Source organism: Rattus norvegicus, chromosome 15, assembly GCF_021556685.1.
Source record: "Rattus norvegicus strain SHRSP/BbbUtx chromosome 15, alternate assembly SHRSP_T2T, whole genome shotgun sequence".
Taxonomy (NCBI): Eukaryota; Metazoa; Chordata; class Mammalia; order Rodentia; family Muridae; genus Rattus; species Rattus norvegicus.
The window spans coordinates 11,259,874-11,283,742 of NC_141548.1; the positions used below are offsets into that span (position 1 = coordinate 11,259,874).

General features: G+C 43.6%; 1 protein-coding gene across 18 annotated transcripts in view; it reads right to left on the minus strand.

Annotated features, from left to right (window-relative positions):
- Thrb (thyroid hormone receptor beta) overlaps positions 1–23,869 on the minus strand; it is a 339,826-nt gene that overhangs the window by 279,807 nt on the left and 36,150 nt on the right.

A 23,869-nucleotide genomic window follows, 5' to 3' on the forward strand; every position in this document is an offset into this window, starting at 1 on the left:
GATACTCTGCCTGTCTCACTAAATGCACAAGAACAACAGAGCTTGCCAGGACAGCCTCTTGAAACTGTGAGCCTCCCAAATGGTCCCCACCCATAAACTGTTCTCTCAGATCTTCTGGTCAGAGCTAAAATATACACATGTCTGACTGATTGGTATAGAAATGACATCATATGACTGTTATTAAGATGCTTGCTATTGTCCTCCTATATATCTTTGGGGTTTGAGGGTAGAATTTGGCCTGAATGATGAAAACTGGGTCAATATACTGGACAATTATTAATTAATTGATCAATCAAGGTTAATTATTACACAGTGTATGGAGAGATGACACAGTTCTAATGGTTGTGAGTAGCAGGCATATTTAATGTTTTCAGACTATCTGAACAGGAGGGCAGAAATAATTCAGTAAAATTTAGAGCTATAAAATACTACATTTTCAGTAAAAAAATGTAATAGAAAGTTCAGGGTGTGGTCTATGGGACACCTAGGTGACAGCAGTTTCAAGGTAGAACATTTTAAAGTAATACAAATTAAAAATGAGAAGATATAGGAAATACAGAAAGAAAAATGGACACACTTTTTTTTCTATCATCTGGTGCTGAAGGGGACTTTTAAATGCATTAGTATGAGCTATGGAAAGAAAATATGATAAGCAAGAGATGCACCAGTTAGTCTATGCTGATCTCTGGGACCCTAAGAAGCTGGCAGGCTTGGGAGCAAAGGGACTATGGAGTAAAAGAGAAGGTTGAGGAGTTGGGGGAAAGACAGGGACAGAAAAGCATGAAGTAGTGACTCAGGAGACAGATTATTCTATGATATACAGCGCAAATACCAAAAGTGATCTCATAGAGAACACTGTGTCACCTGCTTCAGTCACACAGCACAGTATGCTACTGTAGTCATTTTCTACGTGGGAATCACCAAGTCAGATCCTGACCTCATGTCATATCCTCCAATTATTTCCACTTACAATGAAACAAAACCTTAAAACCTGTAAAAAGAAAAGTGAGCATATGGTAAATAATTTCTTAAGGAAAATTTACAAGGTAGAGCTGAAAGGAAGTTGATAAGATTAACTAAACTACAATAAATCTGGGCAGGCAGGAGCCCACAAGTAAAGGTGCGGACGACTGCCCTGTAGTCAGCGGTGGTTGCCCAAGAATACAATATCCACATTCACAAGTGTAGACTTCTACATGCATACCTCTCGGCCATTCAAATATCCACAACTTACCTTTGAAATGGGGCTCCAGAAACATGAGGCCATACCCGTCTCAACAAAGCTGTCTAGGCCAAAGGAATAAAACAGTATTCTTTCCATAAAGAATAAAGGCTCTTTAAACCATTGTTATTTGCCCTTTAGCTAGGCTATACCTCCTAATTTAAAAAAAAAAAGATGTACTTACTTTTATGTTTGTGTGTGTACCTATATGAGATTACAATGTACCTCATGCATGCAGATGTCCATGTAGGTTGTTGGTTGTGGGACAGCCTAGAACTGGAGTTACAGGTAGTTGTAACCCTCCTATGAGGTGTTGAAACCCAAGGCAGGAACCTTTACAAGAACAGAAAGCACAGCTATCTGCCTACCCATCTCCACCAGTCCCATCTCCTTAAAAAATTTAAAAACAATTATAGACTGAATCTAGCCACTAGTTTTCAAAGTCATAAAACTTCCCTAAACAAAACAACAGATTTTGTTTAAAAAATAACTTTAAAATATTATAAATTAGTAAGCCACAAAATTAGGAGGCATTTGGAACACTTAAAACAGACAAATTAGTCAGTCTGTCTGTCTGTCTCCTTCCATTCTCTGTTTCCCTCAACACACTTGTAGGCTACTATAAATTGGAAGAAACCTGTATGAGGATATGTACAATAATTCATGAAACAGGAAGCACAATGTGAAAACAGGAAGTTATGTCTACCCTCATTAGATACACTCTAGATGAAGAAAACAGACCTAAAAGAGTGAGGACTGTGAACAGTGGAGCTCTACTGACCTGCTAAAGGGAGTGCCAACTAAATTAACCACTTCGAAAATATTTTTGAATTACCAAACAAATGATGTAAATACCCTCTAATTCACCAAATTCCACTCCAGGCAACACTTACCCACTATAGGTCACATACACACAAGAACATCTGGTCTACCTTCACTTTGGAACCTAGTATAGACATGGCGAGTGGACATGTGCTTTCAATACTGGATATGGACATTTTAGAAATTTAAGTGTGACTAAAAACGAAAGTTGCAGAAGAACATGTACAGAATGTTTCCAACAGTGTTAAGTCAAAAGAAAAGCTGCATTAAAAAAAAACCAGGAAAATCCATCAACGTAATCTACCATATATACAAACTGATCATCATATATACCACATGATCATCTCATAAACACTGAAAAAAAAACCTTTGACAAAATCCAACACCCCTTCATGTTAAAGGACATGTTAAGTCAAAAGACACTGTCAATAAGACAACATGACAGCCTATAAGGTTGAGAAGTGTTCCTCACCAACTCTCTATCTGACGGAGGCCTAATATCTGAAATATATAAAGAACTGTGTAGACACCAACAATCCAAATAACCTGATTTTTAAAATGGGATACACAACTAAACAGAGACGTCTCAACAAAGAAACCTCTACAGGCCAAGAAACTCTTGAAGTGTTCAACATTCTTAGTCATCGGGGAAATGCAAATCAAGATTTCTCCCGTATACACATCAGAATAGCTAAGATCGAAAACTCAAATGACAACATGTGCTGGCAAGGTTGTAGAGCAAGAACACTCCTCCATTGCTGGTAGGAATACAAACTTGTACAGCCAGTCTGGAGATCAATTTTTCTCAGAAAATTGGAAGTAGTTCTACCTTAAGACCCAGCTGTACCACTCAAGACACCTATTCAACTATGTCCATAGCAGCTTTATTTTCAACAGTCAGAAACTGGGAAACAACCTTCATGTCGCTCAATTGAAGAGTAGATACAGAAAATGTTGTATTTCCACACAATCAAATATGACTCAGTCACTAATAACAAGGACATCATGACTTTCACAGGTAAATGGATTGAGCTAGAAAATATCATCCTGATTGAGGTAACCCAGACCCCAAAGAACATGCATGATATGTACTCTCTTATAAGTGGACATTAGTGATAAAATACAGGATAACGAGGTTATAATCCACAGACCCAAAGAAGGCAAATAAATAACAAGGAGTGCTCAAGGGAGAATGGTAGAATCTTTTTAGGAAGGGGAAATAAAAGAGCTATCAGAGGTATATAGAGGAAGGGAACTGGATGGGAGAGGAGATGAGGAGGGGAGCAGACGGGAGTCACATGTAGGGAGAGCAGGGGAGAGAGAATGGAAATCAGCAATAATGGGGTGGGCAGCATCTCTAGGATGTGCCCGAAAGCTGGGACATGGGGAGGCCCTAGGGTGTCTATGTGAGTAACTCTAACAGTGTGAGTAACTCTAACTCTATGTGAGCTCCTAACAGTGGGGGATATGTATCCTGAAGTGACCACTTCCTACAGCCAGGTAGGACTCCCAGTGGAAGAGAAGCATATCAATTCACCCACCAAAATCTTGATCCAAAATGTGTCCTGCCTACGAGATGTGCAAGGATAAAGATAGATCAGAGAGGAGGGGATGGCCAACCAATGATTGGCCCAACTTGAGCTCTAGCCCATGTGTAAGAACCAATCCCTGACACTACTAATGACATTCTATTATGCTTGCAGACTGAATCTTAACATAACTGTCCTTTGAGAGACTCCACCAACAGCTGACTGAAACAGATGCAAAGACCCAGCCAAACATTGGATGGAGCTCAGGGAGTCTTGTAGAAGAGTTGGTGGGAGGAATGAGGAACCTGAAGGGGATGAGGACTCCACAGGAAGGCCGACAGAGTGAACTAACCTGGACCCTTGGGGCTCTGAGAGACGGAGTCACCAACCAAAGAGCATGCGTGGACTGGACCCAGGCCCCCACACATATGTAGCAGATGTGCAGCTTGGTTTTCATGCAGGTCGCTCAACTGGAGCAGAGGCTGTGTCTGAATCTGTTGCCTGCCTGTGGATCTTGTTCCCCTTACTGGGCTGCCCTGTCGGTCTCAGTGAGAGAATATGGTTCTAGTCCTGCAGTGACTTGATATGCCAAGGGGTGGTGATACCAGAAGGGCTCCCCCTTCTCAGAAGAGAAGGGGAGGGGAAAGAGGGAAGGATCCGTTAAAGGGAAACTTGCAGAAGAGAGGGTATTAATATTGGAAAGTAAAATGAGTACGTTAATTACTGAATAAAAAAGAATATTCATGGAGACCACATAATTCAAGGAACTAAATAGGACTGAAAAATTCCAAACACTGAACTCAAAATACCAGGATAGGATTACATAATTGGTATATGTGCTATAGTGTATTCAGAAGTAAATGTGTGTGTGTGTGTGTGTGTGTGTGTGTGTGTGTGTGTGTGTGTGTGCGCGTGTGTGCACGAGCGAGCAAGAGCGAGAGTGAGAAAGAGAGGCAGGGGTGAGGGGAGAACACAAAGGGCTGGCCTTTGATCAACAGGTCAAGGTGATAAGAGACCCTCTGTATGTGAGGGAGTTGTCAGTCACAATAGAGCTTAAATTTGAATTTTTCTGGCGAGGGACTGGTCTGGCAGTTTTTCTGTGATTTCATGTGAATAGGGAATGGGTATAGAGGTATAGCAGTCAATAAAGGGCAGGGAACCTCCTTCCATATTCAGTACTTCTTTTAGTATATGCTATGCCATATTCTTCTTGGAACCCTATTCTACAAGAAGGCTTGGAACACCTACAGAACCTCCTGTGGCTGAGGGCTGAGCCCAGGGTGCAGGCACCCCTTCATATGAGGGCTACATGGATGTGAGTCTGAAGCAGTCAAGTGCAAGCTTTGGAGAAATGCCATAAATGACTTCGAATTTTTAAAAGGAAGGCCGTGAAGCTTTACAAAATTATATATCTTCTGCGTATATAGTGACCACCCACTGCTAATGGGTAGAAATGTATTGAGGCTGACTTAAGCTTTGAAACTTAAAATACCAGTTCACAGAAGCTATCCAGATGACCAACACTGGCTGGAGGCTCATTATATTGCTGGGATTTGTTAGGTCTGTGAAAAACTGGCATATTTTTAAACTTCCTATAATCTCCGTTCTCCTTGTTTTATAACAATTTTTATTTTATAACAGAACACATAGTCTTCATAAATTTTAATTTTGAAAAATATAACAACACTACAGCATACTTGAGCTTGGTTATATGAATTACTTCTCATATATTCTCTACTCCATAGATGGGGTAAAGAGTGAATAGCTCTGCTCCTCAGTAACCCAGACTTCATGGGCACCATCCAACCTCTCTTGGGTCTCGTTATCAGAATTAATAGGATCATCACCTGTGTCCCAGTAGCTCCAATAAGCCAGGCCCAGCCATCATCTTCAGAAGGCCAAGTACATGAATGAATCAGAGTAAAATGCAGGAAAGGTCTATTTCCTTTCCTGGGAAAGAGGGTCAGAGTATGTATAGCAAAGCAGTTCCAGTCAAGGTGTACTCTACCCATCACTGTCTAGGCTCCAGTCTCTTCTGCAATGCAGCCTGACAGCAATTGGTTATTGATTGAGAATTTAACATATAAATCTAATTGTTGGGTTGCAGTTTGTTGAGTCTTGATTTCACTGGGTTGTTGGGAGTGTGAGCAGAGTGCGTGGCAGAGAGCCTCTGGGAGAGATGCTAACCAGAGATAAATTATGGTTAGTTCCATATGGCCCTATGGGTACCGGAACTAATACTAGAAAGCAAGGTGCCAAGCTGGAATGGTTCGAGGACTGCCCTGGTCAGAGAGCGCCCAGGAAAGAAACGTGGAGGGAACCGGTCGAGCCACTTTTGTACCTCAACAAGACAGTGACTTCACAAATTGGGTAAATTAGATGAATTCTAGCGGATAAGAAGCTTATACTGGCCTTTCTCATTTGATTTTTCACAGAACCCCTCCTGAAACGGTATATTAGTTCAGAAGCTGAGAAGGAAACAGATACTCCCCTAGAATCTCAGGAAGAAATTATATCTAGACACTTCCATTTTTCTCCTGTGACACTCCTTTCTGACTTCTAACCTTCAGAACCATGAGATTAAAAAGTGTCTTGTTTGAAGCCACTGGGCCTTTGGTTGTATGACAGCAGTGACATGAGGCCACTACCTAAAAGGGGCTTGTATGCAGGTCAGTCAAGGCAAGCTCTTCAGCCCTGTAATGCTGGAGTCTACCTATATACCTGTCTACCATTTAGACCTCTGCCTGGATCTCCAGCACTGGGACAGACTGGACAGAAGTCAGGAGTTCACTGCCACTGACTGTGGAATCCTGGAGTCCTACTGGTGGCCCATCACCCTTCAACTGCATTCCTCAGCTCTAACTAAAGGTCAGACTCTTGCAGCCCTAATATTCAAAGATCAAATGCTTACTTAGGTATCTGAGTCATACCTCTGAAGCTTTCTCATGACCCTTAAACCTACAGCTAACTCAGAATTCTCCAGTGTCACTTGGTTTTCATTACTCTGAGGATCGATCGATGGATAGGTGATCATAATTGTATTCTCTTAAAGGGAGAGGACAAGAGGATCTGTGGTTGGCTGTTCTGAGAAAAGGCTCCCAGCTCTGAGTACGTTTGGGCCCCTAAACCCTCACTTTCCATGCAACAGGGCTGGCTGGCCAACCCCATCAAGAACTCTGCCAGCTCTTATCCTTCTACATGGCAGGGGGAGGCTTGGCACACATGCTTTGTTGCTAATGGTGGAGATAATGGTACACGGGGATCAAACACAACCAAAACGGAACTGACAGCAGAACGCCACAGAACACAGCCTCCTCGAGAATCTCTGCACCCAGATTCCCCAAGGGCAGTCTGTGAAGGAGCTTCGCCATCCACAGAGAATTCTAGAAGTTGGACACATTCTTATTTATTTTCCCTCAGCCTGCAGTAGGACGTTAGGACTAGACTCTGACAGCGCTTAGCTGACATACAGCGAAAGGGTGGCACTGACCATGGAAATACATACAAGATGGCTGTGAAGGAAGAGAGGAGAAGTTGCTGAGGGGGACAGATGCCATGCACAAAGACAGAGAGATGGTCCCCTAGGCAGGAAAGACTCTGTATGCGGCATGCAGTGGGGACAGATGGCAGCAATAAATCGAGTAAAGACTGGCTGCATCAGTCATGTGCCTTCCACACTGGACACCGTATAACTTATGGTATAGAGCTTAGTCACAACTGACCTGGTGGGTCTGTGAGTTAATATTGGAATTTTTAGAAGGCAAAAAGAAACATTAGAGTTATGTGGGGCACAGCGATGGCCTGTTCTGGAAGTGACAGTGGGCAAAAAGAAATGGGAGGAGACAGCCTACTGTGGGAAATGCCACCCTGGGTAGGAGGTCATGGTTGCATAAGGAAGACAGCTGAGCAAGTCATGGGGAGTAAGGGCGTGAGCTGTGTTCTCCATAGCCTTTGCTTCAGTTCCTGACTCAAGGTCCCTGCCCAACGTCTCTTCATGATGAATAATATTCAATGAATAAGTAAGCCTAACAATCCCTTTCATCCATAGTCACTTTTTGGTCGTACTGCTGTATCGAAGAGTAGAAAAGCAAATTATAACGCTGATTACACGCATAGGGCAAACCACCCCAAGCAGAGGACAAGAAGAGAGGCCAGGTAAGACTATAGATGCTTAGTCAGAAACAGTAGAAGATGGAGGTTAAGAGAAACCTGGTCACAGAGAACCAAACCACTCACATCAAAGTGCACAAAGAGGGATGCAATCTCTGATGTGCTCAGGGGCCACAGGGTGAAAGATGGTGTCACAGAAATCCAATAGGGAAGGATGGCTATGGAGAGTTGGCTAAGTCAAGGGTGGCAATAGAGTCCAATGATCCAAGGCCAAAAATAGGTAACAAAGAATCGCACCCCAAACCAGGACTCTGAGTATGCTTATGTGGAGATGAATATGTCTTCTCTCCTTAGCTGGACCACAGGGCTCCTGAAAGGCTTGGCATACCTTGTGCAAGGGATAGGTCTATTGATTGCATGGAACCAAAGGGCTAATCAACACTTTCTTGTGTTCCCAAGATGACAGCAGTTAGAAGCCAGCTATGCCTACACTCATCATACACGTATAGCAAAATTAATCCCCAAAGAACTGAAAGGGTAAGAGGACAGGACACAGAAAGTCATGTGGACATGACAAAACAGAAGTCTAGAGCTGTGCACACATATGGGAGCCTCCAGCTCTCAGCTTCTCCAAGCTGTTGGGAGAGTCACTGATTAGGCCATGGCATAATTCATTCCCTTTCATACAGGCAGAAATTAATTGTAAGCTAAGACTACAGAAATGAAGAAATGGCATGAGTGCTTACATATATAATAATTATTAAATGTGCCCCTGAGAGAGCAGAAGCCAAGGAAGTGGGAATTTGCAACAGAAGTAAAATGAACAGTTAGTATATTTTTTAAAAAACGTAATAGACATACCCCAGGGAGACTCACAAAACAAGAGAATTCTTGTGTGGAAAAGGAGCGGTACATAAGATAGTTGCAGTAACACCAAAACATGCATGGGGTGAGGTACACAGCTCTGAGCTTCACTGTGATAAGGAATATGAAGGGAAACAGGAGGGACAACACAGAATAGTAAGAGGTGGAGTCCTGTAGCTTGTCTTTTGGCTACCTTATGGGTTCTTTTTTCTCTACCAACCTACTCCACCCTGTTCCCTTCCAAACACCAACACAAGATAGGAGAGAAAGAACGATAGAAAGGAAAGGGGGTGGCAATCTCATTAAAGACTTCCTGTTAGTTGGGGGCATTGAGTTCCTTGGGGCAAGTTTGATCTTCCTCATCAGGATATCTCCAACAAGCAGCCAGCAGCCAGCAGCCAGCAGCCAGAAGCTGGCAGCCAGCATCAGGGGAGCAGCAGCTACCACAGCCCCTAACATTTATGTACTTTTCAAGAATCCCCAGAATTCCAAAGGTCACACACTTGCAGAAATAATCTGCAGCTAACACAAGTCACACCCCTACTATAGAGCACGAGGCAGATCATAGTCAGCTGCTGTGGACAATCGAAGGCAGCCTCATATCCCATACTCGGGCTTAAAACTAAAGCATACTCCTACAACATGTTTAAAGAACCAAAATTCTCACTACAGAGTCCCAGAAAGAAAAGGTCAGTGCGGGAGAGGATGAGAGAACTTGTGTGTTTCCCCCACAGTCCTAGGAAAAGAACAGTGCAGCTTACAACAATAACCAAGACAAGCTCTGACCCAGAGCTTAAGAGAGGCAGAGCTTCAAGGTCAAGTTCTTTCCAATAGTTATGGAAGGTACCGATTATATGCAGATATGAAGTCATAGATGTAGATAAACACACACGTTTCTTCTTGTTTAGTTCAAATAAACATATCTATGTGATTGACTGGAAGACTGCAGTGGCACGTGGCTTGTAGTTTCACTTTGGGGGCTAGACATAAAAAAGTTAACACTTCTCCATGCTCGGACCATTCTTGACTCCTGGGTCCAGTGGCTTGTGAGACAGCCCACATCTAACCACTGATCCAGCTTTCGGCTGTGCTGAGAAAATCTCACTGGGACGCTTTGATGCCATGCGAAGCTCCTCACATTGTGATCTTGGAAGCAGTTACTCAGTGCTTCATTGGAAACAGATTCATGTTGCTATTCTAGAGTCAGGACTTCCAAGATGAAGTCTTCCTGGAAAGCACTGCCCTAAGTTGCACCATAGTGGGGCTGGCTCAAAAGGAAGTCTTAAGTCCTGACATCGATCATGAGTGTGTATACCAGGGTCTTTTCTCCCCTGAGCATAAAAAGTCATGGAGATCTTTGTCATGTCTCTGGATTTCATCGTGGTCCCTGATTGCCAACAAGCCCCAATGCAGACAGTGAAACCGAGAAAAAGAAGCATGTGTTGGGGCCCAGAGAGCAACTGTCCCCCAGGAAGCGCAGAAGCCCCTTCAACCCTCCCAGAAACTGGTGGCTCTCTGAGGACATTAACATCCCTTGTCATTTGCTTTCACACCTGAGCTCTGCTTCCACTGGGCCAGCTCCTCACAGGCACTGTCGTACTGAATACCTCAGCTGACTAATGTCTCCCGCTTCTCAGGGGCTGACACCATTCTTAAGATGCCCTTAGATGGACTGTCTCGCCCATCATTATGGGCTTGTCACAGGGTGGGGGCCCACGTGGCTGTGCTCAGTTCCTAGGGGAAGAGACTGGTTAAGACAGATGACATGATTAAAGGTCATGGGTTACCCAGATGAACTCCAGAGTCTGGATCGAAGCTCAGCGATCTAGATCCCCAAGCCAGGAGCCAGCCCTAACCTCGGCACCCTGTTTTGTCACTTCCTCTCCCACTGCTAACTTACTCGGTTGATAGTCACGTGACCTGTGAGAAGGAGGAACAGACACATAAGGTAGAAATGGAGCTGTGAGGGGTAAGTAGGTGGACACAGGACACGGAGCAAACTTCGTGTTCTTCTGTCGAGTCCCAGGAACACTGCTAGCTTGGGCATGACATCAGCCATCACCGTGAGAGAGGAAATAAAGGAATGTGTATGTGTGCGTGAGTTTGTGCAAGTATGAGTCTATGGGTAAACCCATGTTCCTAGGCACATTCCCTTTTGGGGAATAAATTGAGTGCACAAGTGCGGTGGAATCACTGATGCTGAGGTGGGGAGAGAAGCATCCTCCCAATGCCACCAAAGAGGACTTGGAATGAAACAAGAGATTGTGAGCTTCAGGAGGTGATGCTGACAGAAGGCTCTCAGGATAAAGCACTAAGGAGTGGCAAGTGGGCCCACTTCAGAAGGGACAGGAGAAACTGCTACCAGAGAAAAGAACTGATTATAAGACACTCCCATGACAAAAGCAAAGGTCTCAAGCAGGGACCTCCAGGAATAAGCCTAAGCGACAAGTCCTACACAAGCCAGACCCTTGGAGAAAGTCTTGAGGGAGTGAGGGAAGCAGGCTGGGGCCGGGTAAAGGAAAGCTATGGTGTGGAGTGAACATCCTAGACTGGTCACCAGAGAGCTCTGACGTGACATACACTCAGGAGGTCAAGGGAACAGAGCCACAATGGCAGCATCAGCTAGTCCCCAGCCTAGGGCTGCTCCCAGATATAGGCAGATGCCACAGCAGGAGCCCTTTGACTCTACTGAGCCACACCTATGACTTTCTGCATTGTCAAGCTTCATGGCCTCTGTGTGTGCTGGTGTGTTTGGATTTTTCATTATTTCCTTGGCTAGGCACACACAAGTGTGCTCCCTTCACAGAAGCAGCTCGGTTTTTTTTCCTGCTATTATTACACTTTAGCAACATCTTTAATGAAGCAATTCTGTTTCCTTGGAAAAATCATCCTAAAGTCTGGAGCAAGGAGACTATAAGACGTGTTCTCTTCTGTGACCTGAGTAGTTACAGCTCTACCACTCCAGTGCATGCATGGTTGCCAATCTGATTCCCTGTTCATTCTTACTTCAATTTGACCATGTCCCCATTTAGGGAAGCACCCAGAAATTCCCAACCCTATAAGGGAGGCATCATCCATATGGGAAAAAACAAGGAACTTTATTTTTGTCTGGCACAGCAGTTCAAAACATGCAGACTAAAACTGCCTGCATGGCTCGAATAAACTACTACAGAAATCCTGATTTCAGTGATTTCCACTGACTTGAAAACAATTCGTCTACATATTTTTGCATGTACTATCTATCTCACCACATTTTTAGTATCCAGATTTTCTTAAAGAAAAAAAAACTTAAGTAGACTCAGCACCCCTGTACCTATAGATCAAAAATATTTGAAATAAAATCATATTGCTACAGAATACATACAGTTTCTTCTTCAATTACACCCAAGCAATACAGGGTAAAGACTCTAGATAGAAACGTATATGGTTAGTAATCTAGATATAAAGTACTTAAGATGTATAGTTATAGCTACATTATATATGGATTTTCATAAAGGTTTCAAGATATGCTCAAGTATCTGGTGTAGCTGAGGAGGTCCTGGACACAGTACTCTAAGAATACAGTGAGAAAACACAACAGATTTCTACAACCAATTAAAGTCGACAAGGAGCTATTATTTTGACCTGAAATTAACTCTGTGGTATCTAGTTCTATTACAAAAGCAAGTGCCCTGTATCCATGTTTTATGGCTCTCATAATGTTGATATAAATACTGTTTATATTAGCATCAGACTCATAGATACAAAATAAGATCCTGGTAACGCTGAGTGGGTCCTCACAGTGCAGCATGTAAGATCACCCTCCCAAGAGTCATTAGATGCCCACATGGTTTAATCAATACCACTGTCAAGAACCAATCCAAATGGCAGAGTTCATTTAGTCACTCAAAATTTTATTTTCATTGACTAAACTTTCAATAATTCAAAATAACTAGGTATAGAATGCTTAGCTTTACTCATTTATTAAGATATAAAAGAGACTCTAAAAGCAATTGCCATATTATAAATAAATATAATTTAAGAAGACATAAAGCTGAATATCGAAGATGATTTTAGTTGTGGAAGTGGGTGCTAAATCTGAGATGGCCAAGGATGAACTAAGCTCCAGATGGGGACACGTGAAATATGAATCACATTAAGAAAGTGAGAGGACACAGGCAAATGAGTGATTGTAGCCATCTACATACTGCAGAGCCAATACCCACCCATTAACCTCAGCTGCTTAAACACCTACCCTATGATCTCACAGTTTATGTGGCTTAGGTTGCCTAAACTCATTCCTTATTTCGGTCTCATCCAGCTAAATGTGAGGTTTAGCTGGGCTGCGCCTCATCTGAGATCTGGGCTCTCTCTGGGCTGGCCACATGGCACTCTTTGCAATGGTGAACCCGAGGTTCCTATTCCCAGACTGGCAACTAGCTAAGGACCGGGCATGAGCTCCCATGCAAGGCTGCCTGTGGGAGGCAGCCTTCTCCAGAGCAGAACGTTTGATCTTCAAGCCATTGGTGGAAACTTCTGACTCTGAACTTATATAAAATATTTCACAAGATAAAATACTCAGGGAGGACACTGTGTCTTGGTGTTCCCAGGTGCTACCCAAAGCGAAGTGTGGGCAAGCAAGCCAATGGGGATTCCTCCATGGCTTCAGGTGGCCGAGATGTACTGAGGAACTATTGTAGGGGGGAGGATCTGGAGAAGCCCTCTGTGGGCTGATGCAGTTGAAGTCAATCCTTGAAGGAGGAACAGAAAGTGTTACATGTTGTCATTGTAGAGAGTGAATTCTATGAAACACGAACTTCCAGAGGGCATCATTAAGTGGGCCAAGACGAATATAAACACAGTGACCTAACAGATCTGTGACTCATATTATGTCTGACATCTCGCTTTATGTGATGACTGTGAAAAGCAAGGCCTGGGCCCACTAGGATGACAGGTCCTCACATGCCACTAATGAGGGGAGCAAAGAGGTTGCCTCATTAGAGATCCTTCCCAAACAGAGACATCTGATCCAATATTAATGCTTCCCTCAAAGGAGGAGATGAAGCCTTCTCCTACAGTTGGCTAGTTCCCTCTAAAATGCAAGTGTCTATAGTGTCCTTTGTTCAGATAGATTCATCCAATGGCTGAACACTTTTCTTACTGACCTCTGATCCAAACATCATGAGTGAAACACTTACATGTTCAATGTGCCTGAGCTGTCCATTCATGGCCATGATCGTGACACGACCCCAAGAGGACTGTGATGGCATTTTCAAACATGGCAATGGCCAGCCACTCTATTTGGACAGGCTCCGTCCTCAGCTCATAGCCTCACTATCAGAGTTGTTTAAATGACTGGTTGACAGTTACACTGGTGCTGGTGGCAGAGCTAGGATGGGGACAGGTGACTGTTGGTGACAGGAATCTCTATGTTTCCCAAAGAACATGGGTACCAATTGGTCTCTACATGGTACCCTTTGAATGACTATTATTGGCTACTGGTGGTAGTATAAGAATTCCATCAAATATGTCTGTCAAAGTGAGGGGCAGAAAACATCTCCAGGGCCTTTGAGATGGCTCAGGAGTGCTTTCAGGCTGATGGCCTGAGTGACCTGAGTTTGGTCCCGAGAAACCTGTGCAGAAGGAGAGAACCAACTCCACCAAGCTGACAAGTTGTTTGCTAACATCTACATTCATATCCTGGCATGTACACACCACACACACATCAGACAATAGAAACTCATTCCCCGAATAGTTCACAATTACACACTCAGAATCACACAGTAAAAAACCAAGAACAAGAAAGAGAACTACACAGTTAAAACTCTTTAAAAATCTAAGAGAATTCTGTTCTGATTTGTATTTTAAACTAGTAACAAAAGATCAGTTTTTAAATATAATGCAGTATCTAAAAATCACACAAGTATAAACAGAAACAACAAATAGGCCACCTGGTTTGAAGAAGGGCAGGGGGTGGGGAAGAAAAGGAGAAAAAGAACAGAAGAAGAGGAGGAAGCAGAGTCTAATACAAGAAGCAGCCAGAGAATTTTGTAAAAAGTTTAAAGGATTTTCTGTTTGAAAAACCATTCTTGCACAAATAATTTAGGGAAAAAAATCCTTTTAGTGTAATTCCCATGGCTCTTAGAACATAGAAAAAGACAACACTTTCTGGTCATTGTGGGACTAACATCCTTTTCACATTTAAAAGCTCACAGCAAAGACAAAGATCATTAGGAAGATTGAAATCGATGCACTAATCAGAAACATAGTTTTTGTCTGTCTGTCTGTTTGTCTGTCTGTCTGTCTTTAGGAGTTCTAGTGACTGGACCTCACACCCTATGTGCCAGGCAGTTGCTCTATCACTGAGCCACAGATCCAGTTCCTGAAACAAATATTGAAATATAGTAGTCAGATAGGGGATCTGTGTAGGCTAAGTTTTTGGGGATGGAAAGATGAACAAATACTAAAGATTTTGCTGTTTTAATGCATTATTTCCATAAACCACAGGCAAACTAGCAAGGTAACTTAAAATGCAACGTAAGACTTGTACCTTCCGGTTTCAAGTGCATCTTAACAGTCTCTTGAGTGGTCACAATACATTGATATGATTGTATTACAGAGTGAAAAATCTTAAAATTGGAAGAGGATAAATAATTGCCTCAACATTAAACAGTTCTGAGGAGGTAGTGAATTTGAAGTCTCGTTCCGTCTGCGTGGATATAATACAGTCTGGCTTCCATAATGGGCAGGTTAATTTTAACTTTCAATCTGACATTTGTAGCATCACTTGGAAAGAGAATTCGATGAGTGAGTATACTCCACTGTGCTGCCCCGTGAAGATATCTGAGAGTCGGTCTTGACTGCTGCACGATAACTTACGTATATGCAAGTCCACATACAGTACATCAGGATCTTTAAACGTGAGTACTTGAAGAATGGTAATTACAGCCAAAGTCCAAAGAAAGACCAATGAATGAAAGGGTCAGCTGCTTACGTCATACACAAGAGCTTGCTGCATGAACTCTTATAGGCCATTATAGAAGCATAATATTCTTAGTGATCAAAAAAGGCTAAAGAAATAAAGAGTAGTTCCTACACAGAAATGCAGTTACCAACGCAAGGAAATTCAATGGAATTATGGAATCAGGGATCAATAAAAAGAAACTGTCCTCATTCTGTGTTTTAAAACTAACTTTAAGTGGCTAAAACACTAACTTAAAAAAATTGCAAATGGTCGTTAAAAATAAAAGAGGCTCATATCACACACTTCCAGTTATAAGCATGGTGTAATCTGTCATAATGTTAGACTTGTTTAGAATTACAAGCACCAGCTTCAGTTGCATAGCAGACAGGGCAATATTCAAGACAAAATGACAATGTTCCAAACTAGAAAAGTGAGCTGCAGAGACACAACACTCTAAGATGATCCACAAGCAAAATATTAACACGGACAGATTAACAAATAAAGAACTAAAATCAGAAGGTTACCAGAGATTTATAAGTTTCCACTAAGCATACAGAATGTCTTCAAACAGGAATGCTTCTGAACACGAGGAGAAGCAGAGTGGAAGGCAGTAAGCAGTTATGTCTACAGGGAGCAGGAGAAACGCCGAGGCCCTTTGACTACATGCTTAGGAACTCCAGGAGAAGCATTACGAAGGTGGCAAAATCTGGGCCACCAGGCTGTTCAAGGCTCTGTGAGGAAACACAGTCAACTAGCAGCTTATGTCCCCATATACAATAGTATGTTAGGTCACTAAATAAGTATGTTTTGATGACTATTACATGCATTGGGAAACACTCTGAATGGATTAAGCCTACATGAGGAATAAAGGCTTAACTGGAGCAGAGCAGAGAAGCTGTGATGTGACAATAGATATACAGAAGGACCAAGTTGCCACAGCAGCTTTCTCTGAATACCAGACAAAGTAATTTCAGTGCTTAATGGTGAACTCAGAAACAAAGGGTACTAAAGAAAAGATGATTACTGTCAAGGAACATTGTTTAAGCCTTTTAGGCTAGAAGGACACCTTTGCCTTAATGATAACCTCTGCATAGGCTCAGAGGAATGCACAGGGACGCTAGCCACCTTGGTCTCTAAATGGAGTCTCGCAGAAGCCCACTCTGTACCTTCTGGACCTCGCTGCTTCCTTATCAGCCCTTGCCTTCTCATAACCTCCTGCTAAATTCTGCCTGTGTCCACCTTTCTGCCATTAAAAGAGTAGGTGTGCCAGAGCAATTGCAACCCAGGACTGGAAGGACCTCTGGCCGCAGGGAGTCCTCACGGGCAATGTGCTCCTGCACAGATGTTGCTGCCACGGAAGCTCGCAGCTGCTCCCATGGGGAGCAAACACATCTGGAGAAGCATCTGTCTGCCAAATACGCGTGCTTGTTCTTTTTTCCTTGCTTGCTTGTTTCCAAGCCTTGTAGACACCAGGCAAGGGCTCTACTACTGAGCTATATCTCTTGCCCTAACTTTTGTCTTTCAAGTTATTTTTACCTCCTCAACTTTATTACATGTATTCATTTGTTTTGCATGTGTGAACTTGCACATGAATCCTGGTGTGAGTGTGGAGGGCGAGAGACCTCCTCTCTCCCTCCGCCATTCAGGTTGTTGGACTTGGACTTGATGACAGGTACCTTTACCTGCTCGGTCATCTTGCCAACCCCATTTTTTAAATATTATTTTGAGGAAGAGTCTCACTAAAGTGTTTAGGTTGGCCTGATCTCCATCTGTAGTCTCTTGCGAGCTTGGCCTGCCAATCTTTCTACCTTAGCCTACTAAGTAGTTGTGATTATAAGTGTAGGCCAGGTTTCAAAATCTAAACCTTTTAATTCTTGCATGTGTATAGGTGTGTTTGCACACTTCGTATTCCTTATCCTTAATTTATAAGTGACCCTCCATGACAAAGGACTACAGACACGAATAAGACAAGATGTCCAGGAGGAGATCCATCTTGAGTTATTTAAGTCAGCAGAGGTCATCCTGGGGGTTTATAGTGAAAGAGAATGGAGAGACCAGAGCTGGAGACAGTCGGAAGAATCCTAGGACACGAGCTGGAGGGCACAAGAGCTGGAAACACCAAGGAACCGGATTTCTCCCCACAGCCTCTGGAGGGAGTAGTGCCTGGTGCTGGTGCTCTTGCTTCCAGAATCTCCAGTTAACAACTGCATGTTGTTTCAAGCTCCCAACTAAATGGTGATTTGCTATGGGAATGAATAGAGGTGCCAGTGAACCTAGAGCTCCCCACACACTGTTTTCCTGGCTGCGACTGCACCACCACTAAAAGGCATTTGTTGTTTCTGCCAGAGCTTCCCCAAGTGGCCCATAGCAACCCAAGTCCTGTAGCTTTAAAGACTGCTCGAACTGGACAAGTACCCTGTGTCAACCCCTTGGAAAGTCAGTATGCTTCAGCACTGGGTCCAATAGTCTCACAGTCAAGAAGTCTGGTTTATTTTTCTTAATACAGAACTTCCCACATACAGTTGACCACAGAAGCCATCACTTGTCTATTTATATCAATATTGTTAACAGCAGCAAGCAGCTATTGCTTTGCTGGCCTGGCATGTGCCAGGCACTGGGGCTGTGGAAACTAGATGAGTCTCCACTCGAAACAGAGCCCCGCCTCTTCCTGCCACACTTGCAGCTTACTGAGCTGGGAGTTCTCGACGACTTCATTTATCTCGCCAGGACCGGTCACCTCTCTGTCCCCTCACCCCACAACTCTGCAATACTCCACTAGACAGAGAATGCATGTGCTTATGACAAACAAGATGTACTAGGAAGGAAGGCAGGCAGCCTGGGTGTGTAAAGTGAGCAAAAAATACTGGTACTGAGAGATGAAGCTGCTTGTTCCAGACGCCATTGTGGTAGGGTTTTAGGTCTTATTATCTACCAGAGTTGCCTGAGGGGCAATGAGTTTGTTGAAACTCACAAAGGAAACCACCTTGATGGTGACCCACCATATACATCGTGCAAAGCATTTCACTGTGGGGTCCCTCTGTGCTTCTCTTCACTTCCTGACCTTGATTGAGGTATTGATTTCCTAGGGAGTAGGACAGTGGTACAGCTGGACCTTAGGGCTCTCTTTGCTAAGTTAAGTAAGAGTGCATACACTGTTGATAGCACTCCTATTTTCAATAGGCTTGACTCCACCCCACACCAGCCCAGAGGAAGATGGTTCAAACCATTGTTGCCCTTGCCAAGTGTAGGCTGCAATTTTCCATTCTCCGGGACTACAGGCAGCAGGGTTATGCAAACATTGCCTATGTTTTTAAAAGAAATAAAGTAATTTTTTTTAAAAAAAAAGGTAGCTGAAAGCTTTTCAGTGACATGTATTTTAAAGTTAGTGAGCACAGCATCTTTTTCAGCTCAGACCAATAGAATTTTAAGGAATGAGAATCCACATTATTTTAACGCTCAGTTAGAAAAGCAGCCTGAAGCATTGAATAAATGTTATCTATTATGACACACTACCACAAGGAATCCCACAGATCCATTTAAAGTACTAGTAGATATTTCAATGTACCATTTAATAATGATAACCAGGGCTAAAATGTCACCTCTTGAACTTGGAGCAATCTCAACAAGTCTAGCAAGTTTATTTAGAATTTGCTGTAGAAAGAGAGAGCTGTTTTATGTAAGAACAAGAGGGTATGGATCTAAAGAGAATACACTTACTGTTATATTAATCAGATTAATTCTGAAGTGCAGTGGGCAGTGGACCGAGCTCGGGTACGCAATGCACGGCATGGGGCTCTTTCGGACTTCTATTTTACGTTTGTCCTGTGTCTGTGTGATTCATAGCAATGTAACCCTCTCTTCTGAAATCCATGATTCCACACAGGACTGAGATCAAAAGGCCAAGAGCCCTCATCCCTGGGAATGAGCCCTGCAGGAGAAGTCACATCACAGGGTGAAGAGAAGTTCGGTTTGCCTATTTCTGTTTTCTCTTTCTCTTTCTTCTTTTCCTCCACTTCCCTTCCTCCCTCCCTTTATGAATTTCTTTAGGTTAGCCTACAAAGTCATGGTTTTTATCAGAGAATCTCTGAATGTGAGTGTATGTGTGTGTGTGTGTGTGTGTGTGTGTGTGTCTGTCTGTCTGTCTGTCTGTCTGTCTGTGTGAAAGAGACAGAGACAGACAGAGAGACAAAAGAGAGACAGACAGATAGAGACAGAGAGTTTGTACTCTCTGTGCCTAGGATGTGTGGGGTACTCTGCAGATATGAAGAAACAATGAGAAACTACGGAGGGAGCAGGTTCCCTGTGCAGCAAAAGACAGCCATTGTTCCTTTCAGTCAATGGCCACAGGTTGCAAGGAAAGGAAGCCTTTCCCACCATCATCCAGAAGGGGCATCACAGAGCTTGCCAACTGAGCATTTTGACAGCTCTGACTCCTTCCTGATACCCATCATCTGCTTGCTTAAACACAGGAGTACCAAGAGTCTCTCAAGGTCTCTCACTTTTCACTCGTGGTTTATCACTGAAGGGAAGACTATAACTTGGCATGTGCAAACATCAGGATAACCATGAGAGATCAAGGCCCAAATGTGTGCTGGTGCTCACAGATCCTCATGGCATTCCGGGGGATCAGGCAGAAGAATAGATCGTTGAAGGCCAACCTGGATGGTACAGCAAGCTTAAGGCTAGCCTAGGTAACTTGGGAGATCTTATAACAAAGGAGAAAATTAAAAGACCTGGGGAGAGAGCTCAGTGATAAAGTGCGGACCTGACAGGATTGAGGCTCCAATTTCAGTCCCCAGGCCTGAAAAAGAATCTTGGAAAAAACCTCCACTTGAAAAATGGAGTGTGCTTAACTTTGAAAAGCAGTGGCACCCAAAATAATAAGAGTGATAACACCAATGGTGTCCACCAGTGGACGTGAATGCCATATACAACATGAACAACAGAATGGTCTCCTGGGGCAAAGATTTGGGCATTTTTACAGCTTGTTGCTACCAGTGAGCAAAGGCGAAGTGCAAAGATAACAGGCAGGGTTCTCCACAGAGGACAGCTTCAATGCTCAGCTCTTCATTAAGATGGGTTGGTCTGCCTCTCACCTGACAGGGCTAGGCCCAAGACAACATTTCCCAAACTGAGACACAACCCTTAAGCACCTGCCAGGAATTTACAAACTACGCAGAAAAAAAAAATAAACGCTTTGGTCTTTCAACATTTTCAAGAAACACAGGTTGAATGGCAAAAAATGCACACTGTAATGGTCAAGAGACAGAAAGTTCTGGAATACAGAAAAAAAAGTCTACGAGAAGAAAGGACAGCTGCTGGCTTTGGAGAGAGAGGAGAAGGCAAACCAGCAGATGACAGCAAGGGACAGTGTGCACCAGGTGAAATGGGTGACAGGAGGAACCACACAGGGAGGGAGGGAGGGAGGGAGGGAGGGAGGGAGGGAGGGAGGGAAGGAGGGAGGGAGGGAGGGAGGGAGGGAGGGAGGGAGGGAGGGAGGTGTGAGCTCAGAAGAAAACATATGATGAGTCTTCCTTCCTTAAATCTGCTCTCAGCCACTTTTGTGGCTTCCCGTATGCATGGTGCATTTCTGAGACCAAGACAGTGTGCTTAGAAACGCAGGCTATCACATTTAAAATTCCAGGAGGATTGACCTGAAATGGGCATTTTGACGACAAAGCTCTAGGACCAAGCCAGTGTCCCAAGATGGTGACCCCCCAGGGGAAAGATGGCGGGCTGCACTTAAACTCATCGAGGAAGAACCTAATTTGATTTTCCTGCTTAGCGATAGACCAGTATTTAGTCCCACAGCCCAGACTTGCAGTGGGATAGTTAACTTGCTCAAAAGCAGAGTCAGGATCAGTCTTCTCCTCAGTTATTCATCTATAGCACCATGGCTGCATGAAAGGTTTTAGGGAGATGCACAAAGGCATTCCAAATTAATGGACCCAATCTAAAGAATACTCATTTTATCTTTTAATTAATTGCGCAGCCTGTGGGGGAAATCTTAACTCAAACAAAGCAATACGCTGGTAAGATATTTTCTTCTGCACAAATGTTAATTTTAGTAATGAGTTATAAAGATGAGGAGAAAGGAACTAGATCCCATCGAGTAAAATGTCATAATTTGATTTCAACATTTGCCCACTTGAAGATCTAGCTTAATTCTTTAAACACACACACACACACACACACACACACACACACACACACACAGAGAGAGAGACACTCCCCTCCATGACAGTAACTGGGAAAGCACAGGCTGGGGAATCCTTAGGGATTGCTAGATAGTTAAGCCTAGCCAAATTGCCAAGCTCCAGCTTCAGTGAGAACCCTCATCTCAAAAACTACGATGAGGAGGGATTGAGGAAGACACTTGCTGTCTGCCCGTGTGGTCCACATACACATACATGTGAACACACCCACACACATGCATGCCCAGATTCAGAGGTACAAGCACGGCTCTGATACCGTACACGTATTTATCAGCTGCAAAGTAGCAGTATTCATTCAAGGGAAGTAAGGATGAGGTACTGAGCTCCTGCAGAAGGCCAGGCAACAGGCCAGCTGGATTACAAGACACCCAGTCTTTACACCAGCAGACCTCCTTCGAGCTTATCCGTCCTGATGCTATCCTCCATTCAGATACGAGTGGCAAAGTCTAGGAGAAAATTCAGGGTGAGTAATGATAACCTCTCCCCTCTATGCATTCTACGTTATGTGTAAAATGTTCTTTCTCTTTGAAATGTCCCACTCTGTGTATTGACAACAGACACGCACACTGGACGACGCCTCTCGTTTTCTCTAAAAACTCAAAAAATACGTTTCTGAGTTGAGCAATAATGAACTTTACCCTCCTGGACAAATTAAACCAGGTGTTCTTAAGTGCAGGTAAATGGAAAACTGGGTTTTAAAAGAACAAACAACAACAGGCCAATCTTTGTCAGGCACACTCCCCCCCCTCCCTCTGGAGAGAGATTAAGGTTTCTACAGTGGACTGGTATGAAGGTCACCAAACCAATGTTGCAATCTTAAAGTGACACTGACAGCAGCCATGCCTGGTGGTGGCAGCTTAGGACCAAATCAGGTTACTCCGTTCCCAGAGGCCAGTTATCCAGGAGCGAAATGAACACGTCAAAATACTCTAAGAGTAGGGCAATTTTCTTCTTTAATTAAAACATATCGGGATAGCATAATTAAAAAAATACATGGCAGTCCATGTTCCCTAAAGAATACCTTCAGGATAAATGTGACCTACGGAGGGAGACACAGCTGCCACCCGAGAATTCGGTATCCACCTCTGACAATGTTTAAGCTTCCCCGTAGTTTCTACTGAACGTTTTTTAAGTTTTTGGGGGGGTGGGATGGAGCCAAATGCCAGAAGCCACCTGACCTACCTTGAGTTTTCTAACTGAAAACCCCTAAGGCAGTGTGGGGGATGCCAAGACCTCTGTTCACCTTCTCTCCCCTGACCAGAGTCCAAATCGGCTCATGCTCTGAACAGCTGTGTTGGGCTCTCAGCCAGTCCCTGAGGGGTGTCAGCTCCAGGATCTGAATCTGAAGCACACCTTTTGAGCCCAGCCTTTCCTAAGGCTGCTTCATTTGGTATTTGTACAACAGTTCCAAGGGTCACAGGGTCTGGGTTCACGGAGGTGGGGAAAACTGGGAACTTTAAGTGGGTCCACTAAAATCTCAAGCCCCAAGCTCAAGTGTACCCAGAACCCTGGGGTGAGGTAACATTCTGGAGTCCTTAGCATCTAGAAATGTATGGATTATGTAGGGTTGATGACATCTATTGACTGTGTGAAAATGAGGTCTCTTGGGGGCCAGGTCTCAGGGTTCTACTGAGCAACCAAGCTGGAGGGCAGGTAGCTTGGCCAAGACCAATTCCGACTTCATTAAAAATAAGTTTTCCATTGTCGTGGATCTTTCGTACATTGGTTTCATTTCTTTTCTTTTTTTTTTTTTTGAAGAATACATTGAAATATTTGTCCTGATTATTTATTCTTTTGGGAGTCCCTCAGAGTTTGTATCTAGTGTGTCCTCACTACCCTTACCCTGGTCCTTCTCTCTCTTACCTCATTTCTTGTCTTAGCGTTAGTTATCCTTTCCCAGTAGAGGTAGGCTTGGTTCTGGGGAGGAAGGTAGAGATGATTACAGCTCAGGTAGGAAGTGGGTGGGAGGAACCTAGAGTCATGCTGGAGAAAAGTTTTCTGGGCATGAGTCCCTGGGCTAGGCAGCTTACAGCTGGCATTTCTGATCTTTACCTAGAAGAAATGTCTACTGCTGTGATGGCTGTTTGTCAATGTAAACTTGTCACAACCTAGAGTCAACTGGGAATAGATCTCGATTTAGAAGTGATCTAGATCAGGTTTGTCT